The sequence below is a fragment of the Melitaea cinxia genome, chromosome 18 (genome assembly GCF_905220565.1).
Source record: "Melitaea cinxia chromosome 18, ilMelCinx1.1, whole genome shotgun sequence".
Lineage (NCBI taxonomy): Eukaryota > Metazoa > Arthropoda > Insecta > Lepidoptera > Nymphalidae > Melitaea > Melitaea cinxia.
In genome coordinates, this window is record NC_059411.1 from 11,198,655 (window position 1) to 11,209,049 (window position 10,395).

Here is a 10,395-nt window from a genome sequence, read left to right on the forward strand (position 1 = left end):
TTCTCGATTCTCTGATAACCGATCATGCTCCTACGGTATTTGTCCTGGAATGCAATATAAAAAGAAGTCAGGCTAAAGCTACTATCAGAAGGATAGATTACCCTAGTTTGTTACAGGAGTTATCCTGTACAAATTTTAATCAAGTGTACGAAGCTAAAAACGCGAATCAGGGAGCTAATGTTTTCATACATTTAGTATCGAACGCCATTTATAAACACTCCAAGTTAATACACGTCCCACATCGATTGCGTGCTATTAAGCCGTGGCTTACACCAGGCCTTATACGTTGTATTAGAAATCGTGATAAACTACACAAAAAAGCAAAACAAAACAGTGCTAATGCTATACTAAAACTCACATACACCAGATACCGTAACTTTTGTAATAACCTTTTAAAAAAATTAAAAACTGAATATGAAGCAGAAGAATTTAAGAAAAATAAAACTAATCCTAAAGGCATGTGGGATACTATAAATAGAGTAGTCAATCTGAGGAACCCACAATCAGCCCCAACAGAATTGTTAAGTCTTGATGAGGACCCTCATATTTCACTTAACTTAGTAAATAATTATTTTGCAGAAATAGGCAAGGCTCTTGCGGATGAAATACTATCTAAAAGACCTAATTGCCTTCCTAACGCAGTGAAAACAACCGCACAACTCTCTCAGATTGACTCAATGGCTTTATTTGACGTGGATCAGAGTGAGGTTGAGACCATTATTAACAACCTTAAAAATAACTGCGCTACAGGTGTGGATGAAATTTCAACTCAAGTTATCAAATTATCAAAGATATATATTATTCGTCCCTTGACGCACATTTTTAATCAATGCTTTTCCACGGGAACTTTTCCAGACATTTTAAAAAGAGCTTTGGTGCATCCCATCCACAAAAATGGCGTCAAAGATAGTGTTGGTAACTATAGACCAATTTCAGTGCTGACAACAGTCTCAAAAATACTAGAAAAACTTCTAAATAACAGGCTTATCAAATTTTTACATAAAACTAATGCCATTGCCGATAATCAATATGGTTTCGTAAAGGGTAAATCTACTGAAGACGCTACCTTAAAACTCACTGAGACTGTTGTCAAGCACCTAGATAATAGAAATAAAGTCCTGGGAGTCTTTATAGATTTATCTAAGGCGTTCGATACTGTGTCTATACCATTACTCTTGGAAAGGCTGGAGTCAATTGGAATACGTGGAACTGCATTGGATATTTTTCGTGATTACCTTTCGAATCGTACCCAATGTGTCAAAATAGGAAATTGCACCAGTGGTGACACTAAGTTAACATATGGAGTCCCACAGGGCAGTGTCCTTGGTCCGACATTGTTTTTGGTATACATTAACAGTTTGTGTGGTCTGCGATTAACTAACTGTGAAATAATTACCTACGCAGATGATACAGCGCTGATTCTACATGGGAAAGACTGGGCAAAGGTACACAATCACACAGAAAATGCATTGAAACAAATTATAAAATATCTAGATGATAGCTTGTTGACTCTTAATCTGAATAAGACCACATATATGACTTTTTCACTACGTGCAAATACCCAGCCCTCAAGTGATTTTTGTATAAGAGCTCATCATTGTGATAAGTCAGACGACGATTGTGAATGTCACTGTCCCAGCTTAACTTCTACACCCAGTACAAAATATCTTGGTATTATTATAGATAAACATCTCAACTGGTCCCTACATGTTCAGGCTTTAACAGCACGTGTAAGAAAATTGATTCCTATTTTCTATAAACTTAGGATGTCTGCAGACCGTGACATACTAATGAATGTTTATTATGCACTTGTTCAGACCTTGCTTCAGTATTGTGTTGTCACATGGGGAGGCACTAATATTACTACGCTGCTACCACTGGAGCGTGCGCAGCGTGCAATTCTCAAAGTTTTGTCTAAAAGACCACGAAGATATTCCACAGCACTCCTATATCGTGAATGTTCTGTTCTCACTGTCAGGCAGATATTCATCATGCAGTCAATACTTCGTAAGCACAAAAGTTTAATATATAATCCCTCTCAAAAGCGCAACAGAAGTAGGGTGTGTACAATACCGTCACATAATACATCTCTTGCAAAACAGCAATTTTATATCATTGGCGCTCACCTCTATAATAATGCAAATAAAGTGAACAATATTTTTCCCCTTAAAACAATGCACTGTAAAAAAGTAATTCGCGGCTGGCTTCAATCACTTGATTTTGTCGAGACTGAAAATGTAATTCATTATTAAAAAAAAAAAAAAAAAAAAATGTTTCTTCTAACACACATGCGCACACGCACGCTCACACGTATACACATGAACACAACACACACAAACACACACACACACACACACACACACACCCACACTCATACAACACACACACACATATAGATATGGAGTAAAAATGAGCACACCCGCACACACTTTATTACCCCCAAAAAGAAAGACAATATTGTTTAAATACTATTTTTATAATATTTCTCAAGTAGATTTGCACCTGTTATGTACGTAATGTTTGCTATGTCTTATATCTCACAGTGGAAGACGCAGGCAGCTGTATCACAGTTTATACTATTACGGCTGCCAACGTTAACTTGTATATGTTTCTGTTTAAAATGTGAATACTTAACGTACTGTAAATTGTTTTGTTAAAAGGAGTGAATAAATAAATTATTATTATTATTATTATTATTATTAAATAATTGTTTGTTCGCAAACAAAAAAAAAACGACTTTAATTACATCGACAAGTAATACAGACGAAAAGATTGTCAAATAAAAACGCTTTAACAAAATTTACTCAAAAAGTCATCATCAGATCTCTGTCAAATTTAAACGGAACCAGAAGGCAAGTATCAATTTTCGATTAAAACTAGAATCATCAAAATCAGTATACCCCGTGAAGAGTTATGCGGTATAATAACAACGTAGGTCAATGTATTATGCCGCGAAAATAATCAAAATGGATCCACTCAGTTAAAAGTTCTGAGGTAGCATAGATAAAAATACAATTAAATTGAGAACCTCCTCCTTTCTTGAAAGTCGGTTAAAAAGGGTTTTTATCACATGAAAAAATCATTATTATCATTCATCATTCTGCACATTGAAGACTTTTGAAATATTTTTCTTGACATTACTATGTAGTCAACGTTGAATTTAAAATGAATTTTATTAATTTTGGCGTCCTGTCTTGTCTGTGTATTTTAGCCACGCACTATGCTAAAACTTCTAACGGCCTATTTCATCAGTTGTGAATAAAGTCTATTCTGCACATAAGTTGCGAATAGAGTTTAACAGAAGGACAAAGAATAGACCACTGAGGCCTGTTATAAACTACAACTTTTAAATTCATATCTGAAAATAGAAAGATTTCATAAGTATAGTGGAATTCGATGCTTAAAAAAGAATATATCAAAAACTTTTATCTGTTGAATACTGTCAACTGTTGAATAGCGTTATCCACAACTGGTTAAATAGGCCTTAAATCGATTAACTTATGACATCCTTCAGCTAGGCACAAAACTGTTTTTCTTTGTAGGAGACTTTGTAGAAGGTAAAATAACTGAATGAGTTGTAACGAACCTGAGTGCGATTTGACATTTGTTTATACTCGTACCATGACCTAGGAGGGTAGTAAGTACTTTTTGCCCGAAATTTGGCACCTTCCTATAGGAGAAGGGATTCAAATTAAAATGTAGGCATACTTAATTATATGTCATGGAGTCCGGTTTCATTCACTCATTTTTGGGTCGATGTAAGCCCCGTGGTAAAAAAATACTTTGGAAGTAAAATCGTGTGTAACACGGCTAAGAGACGTTGGCGAGTGACGATTGGCTGCTTCTGTACCTATGATATTGCTATAATAGTAAATTAGTATTTACTGTACCTATATGATTTTTTTATTTTTCTAATTAATTTTAAAAAAATTAAAGAGATAACTCCTCGTCTTATTGCCTCTGGTGACAAGAGAGATGGTGAATTTTTTTCCCGGAAAATCCATTCAACGGGGCGAGCGATTCAACGGGGAAATTCTGTCAGTATTCTTGGCACCAATCCGCGCGCATAGCATCTGTAAATATTTAATTCTTAAGTTGTGAATTATAAATGTGTATGCTGATGTAAAATTTAATAACACACAATTATATATATATCACTTATTAATGATAATTTGATTCATATAATAGAAAATTTTAAGTTTTAATTATCACGCTAATCGTTTTAGGGAGTAAACTGTAGTCATGTGTCGGTGCTGACACTAAATAATATTTTTTATATATACGCCCAAGTAAGTCAATAAGTTTTAACTTAGAACTAATAGTTACAATATATATTTATATTATATATTATAACTGTGACTGACTATATAGTATTTAAAGCTTATACATACTATTATCCTTCGTCGCTTGCGTCACGTGATGACTTAACATCTACATTATTACAATTAATTAGTAATCATTTTCCTTACTTTACATAATTAATTATTAAAACGTCTAATCAAATTTGTGGCTTAATACAAACCGGGCGGCGTGAATATCAAGTAAATAATAATTTAGTTACCAACGCAGCGGTTATTTATAACTATATATTTCATTTCATAATTTCGCAAATTTTGAACAAATTTTTGACCAAGTTTTTTTTAATAATACAAGTGTAGAAGTGAAGAAGACGGGCAGCAGCGTCTTCGGTGCGACAAAGCTAGCCCTGCGGTCACCAACCCGCCTGCCCAGCGTGGTGACTATGGGCAAAACACATAGGTTCGAACTTGTGGAGGCCTATGTCCAGCAGTGGATACAGTGCCATAGGCAATGATGATGATGATGAGTGATGTATGAGAAGTGTAGCAAACAAACGGCCCGCCTGATAGTAAGCGGTAATCGCCAAAAGACGTCTGTAATACCGTATATAGTAGCATTGCAAGCCCGTTGCCAACCCTATCTTCGACTCTCCCCAAGAGCTCACGCTGTCTTTCTCACAACAGGAATACTGCACTACTTGATAGCAGTATTATCTTCTGTAAGGTTGAGGTACTTCCAAGTCGGGCTGCTCCAAATATTCAGCAAGCTATTTCCTGCTGTGCTATCCATAGTGAAACGTGTAGCTATTGTACATGTTGATTATTTTAAAATGTTGGTTATTTACATTATAATTATAATGATTATATCTACCTATAGGTGTAATACTTGATAATATTATTAGATACACTTTATTGAACATAATTAATTGAAATGATTATTGAGCAAATATAATGCGATATATATATATATATATATATATATATATATATATATATATATATATATATATATATATTTTGATTTTGACGTAAAAAAATTAAGTAGTTATGAAATTCAGTTTTCATAGAATTATTAAGATAAGGAAAATTATCTTTATGATTACAAATATAACTAAGTAACTAGTACTAACTAATAGTACCAAAATATAACTAACTAACTAGTACTCACGAATAATAACTAACTAGTACTAAGTAACTAGTGATAAAAATTAATTTAGTCGTAACGTTGATGGTCACAAATTTTCAATGAAAGTTTTACACAAAGGATTACTTTTATAGAAAAGTATTTTTATTATAAATTTCTTTAATTAAAATAAAATTGATTTTCGAGATTCATATTGGTAATTTTGATATAATTTTATAGCCTGAATTTGATTTTTATTTATTTTTAACCTTATTAATAAGTGAAATAAAAGGGGCGTATAAATAAAAGACATTTATCAAATAAAAGCTTAGCTTTATTACTCGTTATATTCACGAAGAAACATCCCTCAGTGGTATCAACAGATCTCCATGCTGACATGACTGTATGTCTAATACTTATTCATCATAAATTCCATCAATTTTCATTTAATTTTTTTAACAGATTTTAGAACCGCCAATTTTTATACCAATATATGAACGCAATTTGCAACAATCCATCGGCCGGACGGCCGGTAGATTTAATTTTGATACATAACTTTTTTCATCCACGATACTCCACTTTACGTCTAAACACCAAACAGTGGCATAGATCCTAAACATTCACGGACAAAGACACACGCTCGTAAATTATAAGCATTATGACAATGTGATACATTACATTATGTTGTATTATTAAGAACCGTAATAATTAATGTAGGTTAGGTTAGTTTTGTGACAGTAGGTATGTTTTGTCTGAGGCCCACAGATTACAATAGTGACCCGCTAGCAGCCATTCTAAGACAAATACCAAGGAATCGTTTACATTTTATTTTTATCCACTTTTTCGCCTTAAAAATTGCCTTTAAAGTTATCTTTTTACATCCAGAACCATATAAACATCTTTTTAGTCATTTATATATTTTTTTATCTATATAACAGGCCGCCACTCTGCCTCCCCGCGCACGCGACGGTCAACTTTTTATTTACAAATGGTTAATGTTCCTAAACGTTTAATATCCAATACTATTCTTAAAAGTAAATACAAAAAACGCACGACATTCTAAATTTACCTAATGTCCATTTTTGTCATCGCTATAATTTATGAAATTTTGATTTTTACACCAACTTTAGAAATATTCAATACAAAAATACTCTTTTGAATAAATTTTTATACACGACTCATTTATATCGTCGGCGCGGGAGCAGGGCTGCGGCGTGGCTGCCTCGAAAGAAAAGCTTTGAGCCTCGTAACCTTAACATCTTGAAATTTGTACTAAATATATCGAAAACGAGCGAACGCGGGCCCTTGTTACTTAGCCGAAATGCGAGGATATCGAAAATAATGCCTAAATCCTAGTCAAATTTTAATTTTCCTTAAGGACGCGCCGCCTCTCGTGCGCTCGGCGTTCGCCCGCGACCGAGAAGCGCCACGTCGACATTAATTAGTTTATTAATTTTGTCATTAATTTTGTATCTAATTTTATCACCGGCGACCGCGTCCGCTCGAGGTAATTTACAAATATATCATACGAAAACGCGTCGCACGGAATGCGACTTACAAAAAATATAATTATAACAACATAACACACAGTACATACAAACGTACGAGAATACGAAATGAACGTGTATCGCTGTTACGAATGAAGACCACAAGGATATCGAAATTATTGTTTTTTTTACTACTAGATAATTATACTCTCATATACAAAATTACGAACGCCTATAGATCTCGGTGACTCTGTGTTATGTTTTGACAGATTTTCAATGGTTGAGCGTTCATTTTATCTTACAATATTTACTAACTGATTATCATCGGCAGTATTCGTTTTCAGATCCTAATAGTACCCGTGCTCAATTTCGACATATTATACGATATTACAAACGAACGATACTTATTTTATAACTACCTAATTTTCAGCATTTTTCTTAATGTTTTTTTTTTTGTATAGAAAAGTTGATTGATACAGCTATTTTGGTACATCTAAATGTGTCCTAACTCCAAAAACGAAATGCTACACAATAGAGTCTACTACAATTTCCAAAATTTAGGAACCATAATACCCAAACGTGAAACCGAATATATTATACATATATATTGTTTTTTTTTTGTTTATAATTAATTTTGAAAATAATTAAATATTTTTTTTTCACTTTACATCGATATTCCAAACATTTCGTAGACGGATTCAAAATACTAAAAGTGTAAAGGAAGAACATTAGATACATACTTTATGAAACTTAAATAAACTATCATCTAGATACAGTGTCGAAACAATTACAGTTGACAATCGCCAAAAGGACAATTTTCTTTATAAATCTACAATACATATAAGTAGTTACAAACATGAGATTTAAAGTCACACCGAATTTTGTACTTTTTTCTGCGGGTTAACCCCATGATCACTGTGGACTTAATATTTCGATGTTTCAAACTTGAGTCTTTATATTAATTTAGAAAAAAATTGTCAACCGATAACTTACAAATAAAACATCGGCTCGATCGAATGATATATCCATTGTGGTCTTATTGCGGCGGCTGCACAGTGAATCACTCAAGTATAAAATCCGGAAAAACAATCGCTTAAACTAAACATTATATTGTAACTTACATCGTGTTTAGTCTTACCTTGCCAGAAAATATACATATAAAATAACGGCTCCAAGTATCTGCAAATAACGGCATGTCGGTTGAATACTGTTGATGTGAAATCAATAAATTGCTATTGTAATATGTGTTTGTAGCCTGCACTGGTATAAGATAGGTTATGAAAAATTCTATGGAGAGATCGGAATAACGGATTCATTACTTACTATACAAGGAATTACATAGGTATACCGAAAATGATTGACTTTTCAGAGCTAAAAACGAGAGCGTACTCTATATAGTATAAAGATATATGTTTTCTTAGCCATCTTAGCTGTACCTTGACGTTCAATTCGTTTCCTCATTTCACTCAGTGATTCGACAAAACTTTCCAGAACATGGTTGTCGTTTCTTAGCTCTGAAATGCCACTGTTTATGGTAAGAACAAAACAGATAACATCAACAAAATACAATTTTAACGTAACATGGAACGATTCTCGTTCTCGAATAAGCCCTGCGGCGACTGCGTTTACGAACCGACGAACCAACGTGAATCAGGAAAATTAACCTGGGCTATTGACGTGAAGGATTGGATACGTGTAACGCTTCCGAGGAAGCGTGGGAGGAAAGAAATTCCGAAATTAAAACCGGCGTTTCGAAAGAGGGGGGAGGCTGCGTGTTTGTTTCTATGTGTCGATGTCTCGAAGGTTGCATGTCTCATCACTCTTACTCCTAACCTGAACACTACTCTAAGCACACCAGTCGACGCCTGGTCCATCCTAAACTGAGGTACTCTTATATTATTGTAATAGTTCAAATGGTTACAAATGAAACATTAACAAAGTGTAATACCAAATGAAAAATGCTTACACTTGCTTAGCTAGGGCCGGCCGCCCGCTCCGCGCGGCGCCACACTCGAAACTAAGGATGATTTAAGATTCTGTACAATTCCGCAAATCAATTCGCAATTGCCGTTTGTCTATTGAGCCTTAAGTAAATATCATTAGCACTAAGATAGTTTTACTCGATTATCATCTCTTCTGTATTAAAATTACTGTATTATATACATGTCGCTATACATCTCTGTACAACTATCTATCTTATTGTGTAATATCTATGTAAAGAAGCGGTAAATGATAGCGTATCGTCTGGTTGTCTGTCGAACTGAGGATGTGAACTGAAACTGTCTCCGCGTGGCGGGGACGGCGGCCGGCTACTACACGTTATAACAAATACATCAAGATGTGCGGCGCACCCGAGCTTGCTGCCGAATGCTGCGAGTGTTTCGCTGAGGATTTCGAATCGTGCTGCAGTTCCTCTGACGTACGATAGAGAGACACATCGTCTCCGACTCGCCTTGCTATTCGGGTGCGAGCGTCGCGTGAGCCGCGCTACATATATCTACGAATCAAACTAAGTATTCTTCTATAGTATAATAGTAATGTGTGTATGTATACTGTATGTTCGATACGGCGAACTGTAATGCGTGTGCGGGTCGGTGCGCGGACGCCGCGAGACGCCTTCGGTTGGGCGGAAAGTTCTATTGAGGGCCCTTTGTATTAATTTCTTATTTATTCTTTTGTAAAAAATCAACATTTCTGAAGGCACTTCTGTTCGGACGAGGTGGCCCAGTGCGTTTGTTTGTTTGTGTTGTTTTCGATTTTATCCAAATGGTCTGTCTGTAATTTAGTCGTCGGTATGTTTCGGTCAATTTCGGTCTATTGTCGCTGCTGCCTTCAACTATTGCACCTGATTGGTTGTGGGAAGATGTCTATGAGAGGAGAGTGCCGTCGCGGGGCGTCCGCCTGCGGAGCGATCGCGTCACGAAATTCTTAATATATTTCGTCAGTAAATAGAAAATGAATGCCAGTAGAATACGCGGTGTGGTTAAATAGGATTATAGATATAAAGTTTAAAAGTAGATTTTACGGTCGCTAAAGTCGTGAATATCGTATACTTTAGAAAATTAAATATGAATCGTGACGACGTCGACCGCTCCGCACTTGCACAGGTAGCGATGCTATACTATGCGCACGCACATTCAGAATATAATATTTATCTAATAAATAAACTTAACCCTAGGTCCGGTGCGGACTCCGCGGTGGTCCGGACGAACTGAATGCTTGCCGAACGATGCCGAAATGTGTAAAATACAACTCAGGATGTTTACATTAATCTGAACTAAGGATGCTTACAATTTTTCGAATTTGGTGTCAGTTAATATTTATTCTATTGAAAAATCTGCACGAACATATAACCGGCTATCAGTATAAAAATAATGTTTAAATTCTTTGCTTGTGGATCGAAAAATAACCCTGCTCTATTGTACTAATCACTATGGTTAACGTTAATTATTCCTAAAATAATTATGACGAGGTAAAGGTTGACAAT